The sequence below is a fragment of the Rhineura floridana genome, chromosome 4 (assembly GCF_030035675.1).
Source record: "Rhineura floridana isolate rRhiFlo1 chromosome 4, rRhiFlo1.hap2, whole genome shotgun sequence".
Classification (NCBI taxonomy): domain Eukaryota; kingdom Metazoa; phylum Chordata; class Lepidosauria; order Squamata; family Rhineuridae; genus Rhineura; species Rhineura floridana.
Window position 1 is genome coordinate 168,503,482 of NC_084483.1, and position 18,820 is coordinate 168,522,301.

Consider the following 18,820-nt stretch of genomic DNA (forward strand, 5'->3'; position numbering starts at 1 on the left):
TACTAGCCATGATGGCTGTGCTCTGCCACCTTAGTCAGAGGCAGCATGCTTCTGAAAACCAGTTGCCGGAAGCCTCAGGAGGGGAGAGTGTTCTTGCACTCGGGTCCTGCTTGCGGGCTTCCCCCAGGCACCTGGTTGGCCACTGTGAGAACAGGATGCTGGACTAGATGGGCCACTGGCCTGATCCAGCAGGCTCCTCTTATGTTCTTATGATGGGGAATCCTGAGATAGAGGTGACTTGCTCAAGCAAGCCAGCAAATCAGTGACAAGGTTACTTGAGTACATCCAACCCTCAAAGCCAGCTGGCTCAGAGACACAGAGAAAGGGCATGGGATACACATGTGGGTGTCCAGGGAACTTCCAAGGAACTCACCCTGATCCATGCGGCTTCTGGGTCTGCTTTCACCTACAGCTGCACCATGGCTGCCACCTCCACGAACCATGCTACTGATGCTCCAGTATCACCCTAGACGGGGGAAGGAAAGCTGGCTGGAGCTCAGGAGAGTTATCCTGGATTGGAGGGGAAAGACAGAGGAAACCTCAAGAGACTTGCTGGCCTTTGGCCTGATGTAGTGCACGAATGGCCCTGCTAGCAAACGTAGGGCATCACCACTATCATAGGAACACAGGAAGCTGCCTAATACAGAGTCAGAGTATTGGTCCATCTAGAACATTATTGTCTGCACTGTTTGGCAGCAGGTCTCCAGGGTTTCAGGCAGGAGTCTCTCCCAGCCCTGCCTGGAGACGCCGGGGTGAGCTTGGGACCTTTTGCATGCAAGGCAGATCCTCTACCACTGATCAATGGCCCTTCCTCAAATTTCTCCTCCACTGTTGGTTTGAATTGCTCATCTTCTCATTCTTCTTCTTTTCCCCCTAACTGGTGCAAAAAACATAACACTGTTCAAACAAATATTTGTATTTCAGCTGGATTGTGAAAATACAAATAATCACAGGGTTTTTTCTTTTTTTTTATGAAACTTACTCTGGAACAAACTGAGTGTGCTCGGTTGCCAAGGTAACCAGGAAAGTGATATTTTGACCTTAAGAGGGTGTGGACATTAGGAAGCTGCATGATTGATCCTTTCCCTTTAGTGTGAATGGAAAACAGCAGATTGGAAGGTAGGAAGTGTGAACCTTGAGAATCTATTGCAATGGCAAAAGCTTCGTCTTTAATACAAAATTTAGCTCCTGTGTGAATGAGTTCCTTATCTTAGTTTGCATTTGTGTTGGAATTACTTTTTAAGATGTTTTTAACACACCAGTGTGGTGTAGTGGTTAGAGTGTTGGACTACGACCTGAGAGACCAGGGTTCGAATCCCCACACAGCCATGAAGCTCACTGGGTGACCTTGGACCAGTCACTGCCTCTCAGCCTCAGAGGAAGGCAATGGTAAACCAACTCTGAATACCACTTACCATGAAAACCCTATTCATAGGGTTGCCATAAGTTGGAATCAACTTGAAGGCAGTGCATTCATTCATTCATAAAAAAAGATGTTTTTAAAGATGTTTTAAATATGTTTTGTTTTAATATATTTCTGTTTTTATGATGTTTTAGAGTGCTTTTAGTGTTTTTGTTTGCCACCCTGAAATAAACTGAAATAAATGATATAAATAATAACAATAAATAAAAAAAATTAAGCATATAAATTGATATAAGCCCTCTAGATGTTCAAATAGGTATCCACACAAGATTGACCTTTATGAAATATATGTTCAAATAAAGCAAGGGTGGTAAGGTCCTCAGACCATTGCATAATGGATGCTGGGTGTTTATCTTTCCAAGCACCAAATATAAATTTCTTGGCGACCACTTATTTATTTATAAAAGTATTTATATACCGCCCTCTCATAAAATGGGTGGTGTACAGGTGTATAAAAACATAAAAGACCATTAAAAGTGGTACAGAACAATCATTAAAATGACTGTCTGCTCAATAAAATTTTAAATAACTGCATAAGCCTGTTGGCATAAAAATGGTTTTCAAGAGACACCTGGAAGTTAAAAGCAAGGATACCGGCTGAATCTCTACTGGAAGAGTATTCAACAGCATGGGATCGGCAACACAAAATGCCTGACTTCTGGTTGAGGCTAGTCAGGCTTCTGTAACATGGGAGACAACTAACAGGGCTCCTCTGGATGATTTCAGTGATCATCTAGTGTAGTGGTGTAGTGTGGTATAGTGGTTAGAGTTTTGGACTAGGGCCTGAGAGACCAGTTTTCCACTACTACCAGGGTTCAAATTCCCACTCAGCCATGAAGCTTGCTGCGTGACCATGGGCCATTCACCATCTCTCAGCCTAACCTACCTCACAGGGTTGTTGTGGGGATGAAATGGAGAGGGAGGAGAACCATGTATGCCACCTTGAGCTCCTTGGAGGAAAGGTAGGGTATGAATGTAATGAGAGAGAGAGAGAGAGAGAGAGAGAGAGAGAGAGAGAGAGAGAGAGAGAGAGAGAGAGAGAGAGAAGGGCTCAAGCAGTCTTTAAGATAGGGCTTTCTATATCAACACAATAGCCTTGAACCTGGCCCAGTAGTATATGGACAGCCAGTGTAGATGTTTTAACAGAGGTGTCACATGCTGTTGGCCATCTGCCCCCACTAGCAGTCTATCAGAATTAATGAAATCATATGCAAACATTCATGATATCTGATCACTGACAAATCCAAGATTTTGTTTTGACTTTCTATGGATTTAAAGCCCAGCAATGATATACATAGACCTGGGATTGGGAACCTCTGGCCCTCCAGATGTTGATGGACTATAGTTCCCATCATCTTTGACCATTGACCATGCTGGCTGGGGCTGATGGGAGTTGTAGTCCAAAACTTCTGAAGGGCCAGAGGTTTCCCACCCCGACATAGGCAGTGCCTTCTTCTCATTGCATTAGTTTTTGAAGCTTCATGTAGATATGGAATTAATGTCACTGAACTAATCTACCCAAAGTCAACAAACACAAACGTTTATTACTTTAATTACATGACTGAATCCACTGACCCACCGACAATGCTCTGCCCCTGCATTCCTTCAACATTTGCCTGAATGTAAGGTGAAAGCAATTTATGCAATTATGTAAAGCGTTTGCACAATTGGCCCTGACAGGCAGGAGTAGTTTTGGTGTGAACTCTCTGAAATACCTCAAGCATGTTGTTAGGGAGAGGCTTGACCTTCCCAGCTTGAGGAGCTCAATAAATCTCTATAAATGTCTTACGCAGAGGGGATCTATGCTATTGTGAAATATGTAACTAAAAAAAATAAAAGTTATAACTTTTATAGCTTAACATAAGCAGTTCATTCACCACAGGTATGACATCACTGGCAGCCAATCAGAAGAGTTGTGTCTCTATTCGCTATCCCCAAAGTTGGTCATAACTCTTCCCTTTGCTTTTGAGTTTATTTTAAAGTGTGTATGCATATGGTGCTCTCATTTGATTTTTGAAACCTCTTATTCTGAACTTCCCCTCTGGATTATTCATTTTCTCTCTCAGTTCTCTCAATGGACATTGTGGTGAAGATCCAAAGTGGTGCTCCTTATCTGTGACACATATTTTGGCTTAAGGTCATCAACATTTCTTTAATTCCTCCTCCTCCAGCCAGTAGGAAACACATTAAATTAAATTAATTAATTAAATAAATAAATAATAAACCACACAGCTGAAAATTGACTTGGGTATATAAAATCAGAAAGGCTCGACGGTTTTGCTGTATACATAGTGCATATCTATTTATACATATAATATTTTGGTAAGCTGTCATGACTTCAGGCAGTGTGAGGGCAGCATTCCATGGGTGGGGGGAGAGAGATGCCAGGGGTGAGGCAAGTGTAGGAAGGGCATGAGGCAAGTGAGGATGGTGCGCTAGCGGGAAGGCAGGCGAAGATGGTGGGTGGGCGGCCAAGCAAGCAAGGATGGCAAACAGGCAGCTGAGCAAACAAGCACAATGGGTAGATGGCTGAGCAAGCAGGGTGGGAGAGCGAGGTGGCCCAGGTGAGCCACAAAGGAACAGTTAGGAAAGCCCGGGGTTGTTCCTCATCAACTGTTCTGCTTTGCTGTTGCTGCCTCCCTGACAGCTTCACTAGTGGAAGGCAAGGCGGAGGGAAGTAGTGGAAGAGCAGAACGGCTGCTGAGGCAATGACCCGGCCATTCCCCACTGTTCCAGTTTTGATCGCCTCAGCCAGCCACCTCCCTCCTGGCAGAAGAAGGTCTAAAGGAGAGGAGAGGCTTAGCAACCCATCTGCAGGGTGAGGAGAAGAGGACACTTGGTGACTCATTTGGAGGGAGCAGCCTGTTTGGCAGTCCTTGTGTGTGTGTGTGTGTTTGTATGTGTTTAGGAGTCCGTGTGTGTGTGTGTGTGTGTGCGTTCGGGAGTCTCAGGGAGGTGAGAGTCTCTGTGTGTTTTCGGAGTCCTTGGGGGTGTATTTGGGAGTCCCTGTGGGGGTGTTGGGAGTCCCTGTGGGGGTGTGTCTGTGTGTTTGGGAGTCCCTCCGTGTGTATATGTGTATGTGTGTGGGGTTGATGCACAAAGCCTCGAGTAATATATAATAATCCAAAGGTATTTCAAAGGAAATGACAGAACTACCTGGAGTTGATAAATTTAAAAATAATAATGAAAGAACACACTATCGAATAACATTCCCTTTAAAAGATTTCTACTGGAAGGGATAATGCTAGCAGTCTTGAAGTCTGCAAGTTGGAATTTGTCTTTTGGGTCACTCTAGTGTGAATTGCAAATAACAACTGGCATCAACTACTGAAGCCCAAACATACACCAGAGCCAAACTACACGTTACATTCGTTAGGTAGCTTTTTTAAAAAAAAGCACAAATTGCCAGTATGGTTCCCCCAATATGGATTGAGATCCTACATGGAGAGTAATGGAGATTTAGCTATTTATGCTCCCCCCATGCCATTAATGGTCACTGGCACACATTAAATTAGCTACATAGCTGTGGCTTTAAGTGCAGAGTTTTTTTGTTTTGTTTTTTAAACACAAATTAACAATGCAGCAGGACCAGTCCCTTGTGCCTGCAGTTTGCAATGTGACCTTTTTTATTTCCCTATGAAATTGCAAATGTGGGGAGCCCAATCAGAACCAGGGGCAAAGGATTAAAGCCCTCCTACCCCACTTAAGGCCCCAATCCTGCTACACTGGCAATTTGTGTAAAAAAACCTACAACATTACACTTAAAAGCCACACCAGTGTAGCTGACCTAAGGTGCGCTTGTTGTTGTTGGTACGTGCCTTCAAGTTGATTACGACTTATGGCAACCCTATGAATCAGTGACCTCCAATAGCATCTGTCGTAAACCACCCTGTTCAGATCTTGTACGTTCAGGTCTGTGGCTTCCTTTATGGAATCAGTCCATCTCTTGTTTGGCCTTCCTCTTTTTCTACTGCCTTCTGTTTTTCCCAGCATTATTGTCTTTTCTAGTGAATCTTGTCTTCTCATTATGTGTCCAAAGTATGATAACCTCAGTTTCATCATTTTAGCTTCTAGTGCGCTAATGACCATCAATGACATCAGTAAGGGAGGAGAAAACTCTTTTAGTTTTTCTTTAGGTTTGCATGTCAATTTGCAATTTATAACAGTTAAATTTTTATATCACTTCACAAAAACCAAAGGAATTCTGAAGCGATTTACAAAACAATAAAAGACAAAAATACAATATACAATAGAAACCTCATTAAATCAATACTATGTCATTTCATTTTAGATGTGTGTGGGTATATGTGAAACCAATAAATCAAATGAAATAAATAAAATGATGCCGGCTACTAAGAAACATTTAATGTTTAATCAGGGTTGAAAAATGGAAAAATGGACTGCCTTCAAGACCCTGACTTATGGCGACCTTACGAATAGGGTTTTCATGGTAAGTGGTATTCAAGGGGGGTTTACCATTGCCTTCCTCTGAGGCTGAGAGGCAGAGATTGGTCCAAAGTCACCCAGTGAGCTTCATGGCTGTGTGGGGATTCGAACCCTGGTTTCTCAGGTCGTAGTCCAGCACTCTAACCACTATGCCACACTGGGTTAAAAAGCCTTAATTGTGTTGCCTCCTGCCACCCAACCGAGAGCGGTGTCAGGTCTGCACAGGTTAGCTCCCTAGGCTCATCAGCCAATGAGCTGAGGGAGCAAAGCTGTGTGATGCGGGTTTGCAAGGGGCTTTCTTATTGGGAAGCGCCTTGCAAAAAAGCTCCCCCACGATCACTCTCTGTGCTCAACAGCTGACAGTCCAGAGGAGTGAACCAGTGGGATGCAGGTTTGCAAGGCCCTTTGCTGCAGGCAAGCGCCTTGCAAACTAGCACCTGCAGCAATCCTGTAGAGGTAGCCATTCCCTCCCACCCCCAGGGCCAGTCCTGCCATGTAGCCGGGTTAAGCAACCTGCTTCAGGCAGTGCTATCAGAAGGATGAAGGCAGGCATTGGTGCCTGAATGGTGCAGCCAGGCTCTTTAAAGTCTTGTCCAGAGACGGGCAGGGAGGGGCGTGCACTTGGGCTCTGCTTCAGGCAACAAAATGTCTTGGGCTGGCCCTGTTCCCTCGACTTGGAGATGAAGCTCAAACTTTTTCAGACACTCATTAAATAGAAGGTGGACTGGGAAGGGTTGAGACAACCACATACTTGAGCAGGGATCAACCCCGTCTCTCCTGGAGTAATATTTGCTCTGGTCAAACCACCGACCACTCTGCAGTTCCCATAGATATTGAATGTGTAAGCAAAGCACACTCACTTACCAGCTCTTTTATATTAGTCTGCTTCTGTAAATCTTGTCCCAGTAAGAATTTTTCAAACTTTTTTTTTTTTTTGCAGGAATGTCAACCAAATACCTAGACTTAAAAAAATAAAATCAAAAGCTATGCCTATATTCTAGGAATGCTTATTAAGGGCTTGATCCAAAGCCACATTAGAATCAATACAGAGAGCTACTGATAACAACTTGAACAGGATCACAAATGCAAATGAAACTTCCTAAGATTAAATAAAACAGCATCCTGGTTCAAACCTTCAATTTAAAGGGGAAGGAAGGAAAGGACAGGCTGAGGAAGAAAGAAAGATTCACTTGCCTAAAAACAATGGCATGTATACTTAACATAAAACAATAAAATGGAAGCTTGTGGTTAGCTCAAGATTCTAGCATAATTCAAACAGATGCTCCAGATAAGGTCCCATAACTAGGGGTGCTACCAGACTGCTGCTATTTTCAGGTGGGATTCAATCACATACTGGCAAATTCAGGTTGCACAAAACTGATTTGCCACTCTTGTGCCACAAACTCACTTCCTCAAAAACAAAAAACAAAAACAAAAGTTCAGACTTTTTGTAATAAGGAAAGTGAGGGGAAATTGCTCTGGAAACTGTAGGATAACACTTGATGTAACGTTGTATAATGTCCCACGAATGAATCAGGATGAATGCTCAATAAGAAGGTCATTTGGCAGCAACCCTAGTGTCTAAACCCTCTTGGCGTGGATTTCAGCTTAAGAAATCTACCTTATAGGTACTGTGGTCCACAAACCTGCCTAGAAAAGAGTCCAATGGGGGACTCTATGTGGCCCCCGCCAGTCTCTGATGCCACGACTGGTAGTGAAGAGTCTGAACTTCCTCTTATATCAATCCTTTGACTATGTGAAGCTGATGCAAAAAGCATCATTTGAGATCATTCAATAACATCACATAACACCATAAAACATGGTTCCAAGTCAGCGCTTCATCCTTTCAAATTCCTTACACTAGCCATTTGCCAACATGGTGCCCTCCAGATGTTTTGGACTACAACCCCCGTCAGATCCAGCCAGTAACATCTGGAGGTCACCGGGGCAGGGCTCCTTTGAAATCTAAGCTAGACACACACTTACTGTTGTACTGTTTCCAGTGCGTCCCCACCTCTTTCTTCTGAAAACGGGGGCACACAATGCTAGATATACTCCATCCTTTTTTACTCTAAAACTCTGGTCAGATCACCCTGAGTAAGATTTTTTTTTTAAATTCAGCTTTAGGCAGATTTTGCAACTGATTGGTAGATCAATCCGTTTGTCTTCCAGGTGTGGCCAATGGAAATGCTTTTGCTGCAGGCTCTGGCAGAGACAGTGATTGGCCCAACACTTTGCTGTGGGCAATCCTGAAAGATCTGAAGTGAGCAATGGGGAAGTGAGGTGTAGCCAGCAGTGGGCATAGCTGCTTCAAAAAGCAGCCAGAAAAACCATTATGGCTGATTTTGAAGCGACAAGAGTGCCCACAGACCTAGTCTTCCTCAAAGGTCTTACCATTACCAGGGAACTCTCCCAGATGCTGAGAATCTTGCTGCTGACCATGGCACCCACCATCCTGACATTGGAATACCGTGTTACATAGCTGCCTGTTCCCTTGCTACTTCCCCCCAGCAACTACCTCCATTTGCTTCTATTTGGATGAATGGTTTTTGACATGTGTATAACTTTGTCTTGGCTTCAGTGGGGCCACAAAACATCTCTGGCTGGTAGCTGCAGTACAGTTAATTGGAACCAATTTATGCAATTGAGGTGCTGGGCAGTTATTTTTATGTGCTAGCTAAGTTTTAGATTTGGGGATGTTATAAAGTTGACTTTTTATTGTTATACATGCTATGTTTGATGCCTTGTTTTATATTTTTCCCTTTTAAAAATAGATTTTATTTATACACATAAACAAAAAACAAATTATTAAGCATTAAAATAAAAAAGAAATGGCCACTTAACTCATGGTTCTTGGTCTTAATACAATAATATATATTTAAATTGAATAACATTTACAAAGTTTGATAGCTAAATCATATCTGTACCCCTTACGTTTGATGTTTTGTGAGGACAGTCCCTTAAAAAACAGGGTTTTTTTTAAAAAAAATCTATTAAATAAATAATAAAATAGAAACTCAAAAGTCTTTCTCATCTTTACATCCTGAATATTCACAAAGAAATCCATATATACAGGTGCCCCAGTTTGGCAAACCCTGAATCAACAAATGGGCACTTAGGCCTCTATATGACAGAGAGAAGCCTGCTAAAAGCGGATCAGGCAAAACATTGGGTATCCAAAGGAACAAACATGTCCCACGGTCACAGTGACCAGATGGAGTCAGCCTAGTGCTCTCTGCTCCTGTCCTTATCCCATAATTGCTTGTAGTGTGTCAATTCAGCTTAGAATATAAAATCCTTGGGGTAGGAACCTGTCGAAATGATGTATTGCTGTGCACACCTATGACATTGGGTAAATAATTAACAACAGCAACAGTAATTAACGCGCCTGGGCAGCCTCATCACATTGACATTGCTGCCAGCTAAGTGACTGCCATTCAGCTATGGATTTGAAAGGAACCTAACCTCATCAACTATACGGAAAGCCAGACTGTAAGGATGAAACAAATAATGTGTGAAGGGATGGTTCTGACTTTAAAAAATGGATGCTGATTGAAATAGAAATTGACATATTCATTTTCAGCTTTATGGAGTAAAAAACAGACAGACTTAACCTAACCAAAAATCTAGAAAAGACAGCTATGTTCAAGCTGAATCATAACAGAGGTCAAAATGGATGATTATTAATAGTAAGGGCACCTTGCTTTCCCTCACAGGCGCAGGGCCTCCCACTGTCGGCATGAGCAGAGAGAGTCAGCATTGGGAAGTACACATAAGTCTTCCATTCTATGCTGCTTGTGATGAGGGTCAAATAAGAGAGAAATAGGGCTCTGTCTAAAGTACGAATCTTACCCTAAGCCCAGGCCTCTCTGTATGGACCTTGGAACTCTCCCCAGGCCACACCCTCCCTGGCCCTACTGCGTACTTCATACTTTTGCTTGGCTAGAATGTGTCCTTGAACGCTGATAACGTCTCTTGCTTGCCTGGAGGGAGGACAGCGAGGGGTGTGTGTAGAAACTAGCCTATTGTACAAAGATGAAATTTACATTCATTGCTCCACCCACTTTTGCCTCTGGCCCTGCCTGCAACTGGCATGTGGCCCTCTAGCTGAAAAAAGTTCCTTGTTCCTGACTTAAGTGTTTATTAATCCTGAAAGGCTGGCAAGCTCCAAACTGCACCAAGTGCAAAGTTGGAACATTTGCAGAGCTCAGCTGAGAATTAAATTATGGGGAGCTGGAGTAAAGAAATAGTTTCCTTCCTATCCCCAGACTTGGTTGGGAATTGATATGAATGGAAACAGAGGGAGAGGAACCAAAGAGTATAGCTGAGGAGGAAAATATAGGTCCCCAGACTCCCCCATCCCCCCATCCTGTTAATATATATTGACATGGTCCTCAAACTTTTTCAGATTTATCTCAGGGTGGGATTTTATTAATAAAATTTGTAGACCACTTTTCACCATAGATGTGGTCCCAAAACAGTTTCCAACACAAAATAAAACTCAGCTTTTAATTAATATTATTATTAGTTGCTTTTCTCACAGAAGTGACCCAAAGCAACCAACATTAAAACCAGTTAAAACAAACACAATAAATAAAACCTTAAACCCACATCAATAGAATCATAGAACAGCAGAGATGGAAGGGGCCTATAAGGCCATCAAGTCTAACCCCTTGCTCAGAGCAGGAATCTAAGTGACAGCATATCAGGCAGGTGGCTGAATGCCTCCAGTGTGGCCCTCCTCTGTGTGACAACCTTTCAAATACTTGACAAGTGCTATCATATCTCCTCTCAGTCTTCTCTTCTCAAGGTATTGAACCCAGTTAAAAACAAACACAATCAACAAAAAATCCTAAGAACACATTAGTACAAAATAAAGGACAGGGCTACAGGTCCTGCCCCACTAAAAGAGGCCATCAATAGCTAAGGCCCCACACATTAAGGGCCAAAAGTATGTGTAAAGAGGAAAGTCTTTGCCTGGTGCCTAAAAGTAGATATGGTCCACAAACATGTGGCTACCACTGAAAAGACTGTTCTCATGTTGCCATCCTCCAAACTTCCTGTGGAGGAAACACATGAAGAAGGCGACAACCGTAGGTTCCAGGTTGGTTCATGTGGGGAGAGGTGGTCCTTTTAAAACAAAACAACAGCTTAAGACACAAATTAACAGCAGCAATCCATAATACAAACAATCCTAAATTCCAGAGGAGACTCAGGCAAGCCCTCCAAAACCTGAGAGAACAGATGTTTTAATTAGGGCTCCCATCTGCACTATATCTTTAAGGGTATATAAGACCACTTTAAATGGACATGGCTGCTTCCAAAGAATCCTGGGAGCTTTAGTTTGTTAAGAGTGCTGAGATGTGTTAGGGTCGTCATAAGTCGTAATCGACTTGAAGGCACATAACAACAATTCCCCTCAAAGAGCTACAAATCTCAGTAAAATCCTGTTCCCAGGAAAGTCTGGGAATGGTAGTTCTGTGAAGGGAAGAGAGATCTCCTAACAAGTCTCAGCACTCTTAACAAGCTACAGTTTCCAGGATACTTTGGTATAATAATACTTTAATTGTATAGTGCAGATGGGGCCATAGTGACATAGCCATCTATGCCTACAGTGGGAGGGAGTTCCACAGTGGGGGCATGATTATTGAGAAGGTCTTATCCCACATGAGTAATGTTTTCTGGGGACAACATGAAGTGCCCTCTCTATTGATTTAGGTTGGCTGATATAGGGAAAGTTACCTTGATCTGAAGTAAATTCAGGGCTTTAGATGTTAACATCCAAACCTTAAACTAGGTCCAGTAACATTTATTTATTTCATTTATGAATCGCTTCCCATGAAACAGCCCAAAGTGATTAACAACAAAAACGTCAACATTAAAAAAGTATATAAAAACTATTTCAGATCCAATACAAATTCAGACTGGGATAAAAATCCTTTTCTTAAAAGGCTTGTTGAAAAAGGAAGGTCTTCAATAGGTGCAGAAAAGACAATAGAGAGAGTGCCTGTGCGATATGTAAGGGGATGGAGTTTCAAAGGGTAGGTGCTACCACCCTAAATGCCTATTTCCTACATCATTCACAATGGACTTCCCGATGAGATAGTACCCACATGAGACCCTGTACTGTAGAGTGAGAGACAAGCTTTTAGATATCCTGGTCTCAAGCTGCGAAGGCAGCAGGTATAGATACTGCAAAACTGGTGCTTTATGGCATTGCACTGGTGGCAGCATTCTGTAGTAGCTGTGGTTTCCAGACCATCTTCAAAGGTAGCCCCAAACAGAGTGCATTACAGTAGTCAAGATGGGAGGCTACTATAGTCTGCAAAACAGTGGCCAAATTGTCTTGATCCAGGTATGGCAAATCCGCTGGGGCTGGCATTAGGCACTTCTAGCCATGGAAGCTACCTGGGCTTCCAGTGTCAATGATGGATCTAGGAGCATGCCCAGATTATGTATCTGCACCTTCAGGGAAAGCACAACTCCATCCAGTACAGGCCAAACACTCAATTCCCAGACACGAGAAGGGCCTGCCATGAACACCTCCATCTTTTCAGGATTCACCTTCAATGTATTGACCCCCATCCTGTCCATTACTTCCTCTAGACACCAGTTCTGCACAGGCACGCCTACAAAAAAAGTATGTTTTGTATGTGCTTTAAAGGTATGGTGTGCACACAGTCTTAGTTTAGGCAGTCACACCATGAGTTGACCTTCCAATATAATTACCGTGGAATATTCATTATTCACTAGATGGCAGCATTTCATAGCAATTTGCATTTGAGCGTAACTCACAAGACAAAATCTGGCTTGTGAATAGTTGTCAAGAAGGACAACAGGTCCTTGGCATCTCCTACTTTATTATTGTGCTGGTAGTGTTTGTAAGTGGCAATTTGCATCAGAAAAAAGGCTCTTACCTCCAAAAGTTCATGGGCAATAAACCCATTAATCAGTTATTTAGTTTAGAGTCTCTGCGACATCTTGATTAAGCATATTCTTATTTTAAAGGTGCTACAGAGCATGCTGGCAATTCCTGACATATAATATACTCCACTGCAATCCAAAAGGCATGTTAAAAATGACACAATTAATTATATAGATAAAAGCATAGTTAGGCAAGTTAGCATAAAGTCAGTGAATTCGTATATTTATGTATATATATTTTTAAATGTTTTAAAATATGTTTTGTTTTAATATATTTTAAAGTCTCTTTTTATGATGTTTTAGTGTTGTTAGTGCTTTTGTTTGCCACCCTGGGCTCCTGCTGGGAGGAAGGGCAGGATAGAAATCAAATAATAAATAAATAAATAAAGATGCTACAGTCTGAATGCTAGAGCAGTAGTGGGAACTCTAGCCATAATGACAGTGGGTTGGATCTGTGCTAAGTGAGCTGAACTTATTTCCCACTGAAATCAATAGGATAATCATGACTAAGCGAAGTTCCATTGTTTTCAGTGGGAACTATCTTCAACTAACTTACTTTTAATTCAACCCAATAATCAAAAGAGTAGCTGTGCTAAGTTTGTTAACAGCAAAAGCAGCAAATCTGGTAACACTTTCAAGGCTAATGTATTTATTGCAGTAAAAACTTCCATAGACCAGAATCCACTTTATCAGATGCATAAATTTTTGTCCATTGACATCTATTAAGCTCTCCTCTCTCTCTCGCTGACCAAACGGGGATAGATATATAAGACTGTTTAGTTAACCGTTTTGGTTTCTGTATTCCTCAGTAAACACAACTGGAATTTCAAATGAACGTTGGGAGTCAGGGTGACTGTCTTAAGAATGTTCAGTGAAGAATAATTCTAAGGAGTGGACATGTAAACAAAGGTGTTTTTTTTTTAAAAAAAAAAGAAAATCAGTATCAAAATTTCTAGATAGAAATTGTGTTATCTTCAAAGCTTAAGTCCATAGAATGTTAGGGTGTTAAGTCTATAGATCCAGAAGTTCTTTCTCTCTTCTAAACTATTATCTAATATCACTAATATATATAACCCTCTAATTCTAACTTTTTAAATTTTTCTTTCTTGTCCTTCTATCCTAAAATAAAAACAGGAAATACTGTAACAGAGGTATATGCCTAGAAATATGATTTTGTTTTCTAAAGTTGTTAAATGTAGGAAAAATGGTATGTGTTCCAAGTGGGATTCTGATGTGTTGGCATGCACTAGGTGGCACAAATGCATAAGAACGGAATCCGTTTTGAATGCTTTGGGCCTGGCCTCTTATGGCTATTGTTGTAAGTATGCCAAAGGTTAACTTCTAATGCATTTCAGTTATGTCCAAGGCTCTTTTTCTAGGGAGGAAAAACGCAACCTGCCTATGATATACATATTCATTTGCAGACAAACTACTGCCCTAAGGTTCTCTGGCTCATATTTTATGAACTGTATGTGATTTGTAGATGACAGGGAAATTTATTTGCACTGCATGAGAAAGTATCTGCAGCTGATCTCACCGCATGCTGGCTCAGCTACTGAACTGATGGATATTTGTCCCAGGAGGCATTCAGCAGCCAGCTGCTGGGCATCCTTTGATGGTAATACCTCTATTGCCCTGAGGGCCAAATTGAATACGATGCTAAATGCGTCACATAAAGTTACAAGAGAGGGTTTTTTTAAAGTTAATACCTGCCATGGGGAGGCACCTAGTTTTCATCTGGACTGTCACTTTAATGCATGGGGAAGGAGAATTAATCTACTTGAGTTTACTGTCCAGATCTAATAATAGCTATAGTCGGATTAGTGGCCAGGGTTCCATTTAGAGCTCTCATAACGTCTGTTCTAAAACAGCTGAGCTGGTTGTCAGTTTGTTTCTGATTCTGATTCAAGGTTCTCACATTAGTGTTTACAGCCCTAAATGACCTAAGCCCCAAATATCTGAAAGACTATCTCATCTCTACTGACCTTCTCAGGTTTTAAGATCTGCAGAGGGGACTCTTTTGATACTTCTGCCATCCTTGGAAACTCGGGAGGTAGTGGTGGCGAGAGAGAAAGCATTCTCTGTGGCAGCCCTTAAACTGTGGGCCTCCCCCCCTGCAGAGGTGTGTTGTACAGCTATCACTGTATGCTGAAGATGCACCTCTTTACCCTGGCCTTTGACAAGTAAGGTATTTGGCTTTGTGGGACCCACCTCTTTTGCTGAATTTATACTCTTCTGGCTAGAATGGTCTTTTGCTGTCATGTGCCTTCAAGTCGATTTTGACTTATGGTGATGCTATGAATCAGCGACCTCCAATAGCATCTGTTATGAACCACCCTGTTCAGATCTTGTAAGTTCAGGTCTGTGGCTTCCTTTATGGAATCAATCCATCTCTTGTTGGGTCTTCCTCTTTTTCTGCTCCCTTCTGTTTTTCCCAGCATTATTGTCTTTTCTCGTGAATTATGTCTTCTCATTACATGTCCAAAGTATGATAACCTCCGTTTCATCATTTTAGCTTTTAGTGAGATTTCTGGTTTAATTTGTTTTAACACCTAATTATTTGTCTTTTCTCGGTCCATGGTATCTGCAAAGCTCTCCTCCAACACCACATTTCAAATGAGTTGATTTTTCTCTTATCTGCTTTTTTCACTGTCCAACTTTCACATCCATACATACAGACCGGGAATACCATGGTCTGAATGATCCTGACTTTAGTGTTCAGTGATACATCTTTGCATTTGAGGACTTTTTCTAGTTCTCTCATAGCTACCCTCCCCAGTCCTAGCCTTCTTCTAATTTCTTGACCATTGTCTCCATTTTAGTTAATGACTCTGCCAAGGTATTGATAATCCTTGACAAGTTCAATGTCCTCATTGTCAACTTGAAAGTTACATAAATCTTCTGTTGTCATTACTTTAGTCTTCTTGATGTTTAGCTGTAGTCCTGCTTTTGTGCTTTCCTCTTTAACTTTCAATAGCATTTGTTTCAAATCATTACTGGTTTCTGCTAGTAGTATGGTATCGCCTGCATATCTTAAATTATTGCTCTTTGTCCCTCCAATTTTCACACCTCCTTCATCTTGGTCCAATCCCTCTTTCCATATGATATGTTCTGCATATAAATTAAACAAATAGGGTGATAAAATACACCCCTGTCTCTCACCCTTTAGAAGTGGGAACCAATTGGTTTTTCCGTATTCTGTCCTTACAGTAGCCTCTTGTTCAGGTTGCGCATCAGGACAATCAGATGCTGTGGCACCCCCATTTCTTTTAAGCATTCCATAGTTTTTCATAATCTCCACAATCAAAGGCTTTGCTGTAATCTATAAAGCACAGGGTGATTTTCTTCTAAAATTCCTTGGTCCATTCCATTATCCAACATATGTTTGCGATATGATCTCTGGTACCTCTTCCTTTTCTAAATCCAGCTTGGACATCTGGCATTTCTCACTCCATATATGGTAAGATATACCTCTAGGATGCACACCTTAACATGGTAAGGGGGTTTGAGAGTGTCGAAGAAGCGGAGAGCAATGCTGTCAGGAGTCTAGACCAAGAGGCTAAACCCCTAGCAGGGTCACCCAAGGCAGAATGCTCAAAGCTGAGATACTAGACTAAGATGTATCCAAACTCAGAGGAAGAAAATGGTAAACCACCTCTGAATACCTCTTACCATGAAAACCCTATGAACAAAATGGTCTTACTTGTTTTTTATAGCTGTAACTATTTTATCTGTTTTTAAAAGTGTATATTATATTGTTGTAACCTACCTTGGGACGTTATAGTGAAGGGCAGATAAGAAATCTTATAAATAAATATGTTTAATAGGCATTGCCTCCTATGACTACTAAAAAACCCAACAACTATGGTATGTTAGGTATTACATCTAGTGGCACATCAAGTTCAGCTCATCAGCAAGCCACTTATTAGCTTACTAATATATGTGCCAAGACTAAAAATATTTCACATTTTCCAGATTCAAAAATACCCACATTGGTGATTTTCTAAGTTATGCAGGTAACTACTTACATAAGAAGAGCCTTCTGGATCAGGCCAATGGCCCATCTAATCCAGCATCCTATTCTCACAGAGGCCAATCAAATGCCTGTGGGAAGCTTTCAAGCAGGACCTGAGGACAAAGGTCCTCTCCCCGCTCTTATGTTCGTGCCTTAGACCAGCCTTTCACAACCTTTGAGTCCCCAGATGTTGTTGGACTACAAATTCCATCAGCCCCAGCCAGCATGGCCAATGGTCAGGAATTATGGGAGATTGTAGTCCAGCAACATCTGGGGACCCAAAGGTTGGAGAAAGTTGCCTTAGACCTTTTCATCCCAAGGGCACATCTGGAGATCAAAGAAACCGTACTGCGAACCACAATATACACATTTCACAGAAGAAAAACTGATGTTTTAAACTATTTTTAATAATGTGTTTTATATTGTTGTAATCTGCCCTGGGATACATTTCATTATATAATAATAATCACCATCATGTTCATAATCCCCCAACCAATAGGCAAAGAACCTACATTATCTCAAATCTTATAAAAGTCAGGCAAAGAAAGCAGGCAACATCCTCAGCAAACAGACAACCCCGGCAACCAACCAATCAACCAACCAACCAACCAACCAACCAACCAACCAACCAACAAAAGATAATAATCCTCATTTATTTTTAAATGGGAAGGGCAGGAGGCCTTGACAGATGAGAAGAGGGGTGCTTGAGGGTAAGAAGTAGCTCTTTTAGGAGGGTCTTGTTTCCCTCCAAGATTTTGCTACACAGAATGGTGCATGTCCCTGCATCTCATAAGGGACCCTGGGCAATTCAGATGTCCTGTGTGGGAGGAGTTCTATGCGAATGTGTCAGTACATGGGCAGGACTCCTTCTCACTGTTGTTAAACAGATGACCAGTGGCCTTTGTGGCTAGGATGGGACTAGATTACACAGCTCCACAACCCCACAAGTGCTAGTGTCTAAACCAGGAATGGGGAACCTCAGGCCTGGGGGCCAAATGGAGCCCTCCAGGCCTCTCTATTGAGTCCTTAGGAGTCTCTCAGGCCACACCGTTCCCCTAACTGCCCTCTTCACTCTCCCTGCTCCTCACCCTCATCAAGTGATTTCGCCTGGCTGAATGTGTCCTTGAACTGTGAAAATGCCTCTTCCTTCCGTGGGTGGTAGCTGAAGTGATGTGAGGTTGGGGATGTGCATGTAGAAACCTCCAATGCTTGCATCATTGGAATGTAACTTGGTATACAAAGGTAAGAATTGCTTTGGTTGCTACGCCCACTTGCCTCTTGGCTCATCCATCACTGGTCTGCGTCCTCCAGGAGGTTGCCCTTGAAGGAAAGTGGCCTCTACTTATACAACTGATGCATAGAATGGACCTCAAGAGCCTGGTTAAATATATTTATTTGTACTGGCTTTGTAAAGCTGGTTTCCTGTTTTATTGGCTCTGCTTGCTTTTAGTTGCCTCGAATGATACGTGTGTTGCTGCCTGGACACCAGTTTAATAAAGAAGAGGTAAAATTACTTCAAGGCTGGGATGGGGAACCAATGGCCAATGGTCAAGAGTGACGGGAGCTGCAGTCCAGTAACATTCAGAGAACCACCATTTTCTTATCTCTGAGTTAGACTTAGGCTGCAATCCCATATCCAGTTTCTTGGGAGTAAGCTCTATGTAGATCAATGGGCTTACTTTTGATTAGTAATGTATAGGACTGCATTGTTAACCAGAGATGTTTGGCTACAAGATCCATTATCCCTGATCATTGGCCATGCTCACTGGGGCTGATGGGAGTTGAAGTCCAACAAGATGTGGAGTGTCATAGGTTCTCCATCCCTTGATTAGACTCCAGTTATCATTTGTATTAAAACTCAGGCTTGGTGAGCTTTCTGAATGTATCGGATATGGGGATTCATTCAGATACAGGCGGACATTGTGAGATAAACTATTTAATCTTTAAAAATAAGTTTAGAAATCTTTCCCATCTTCCATCTTCATTGCTAGTAAAATGCTACAGATGTATGG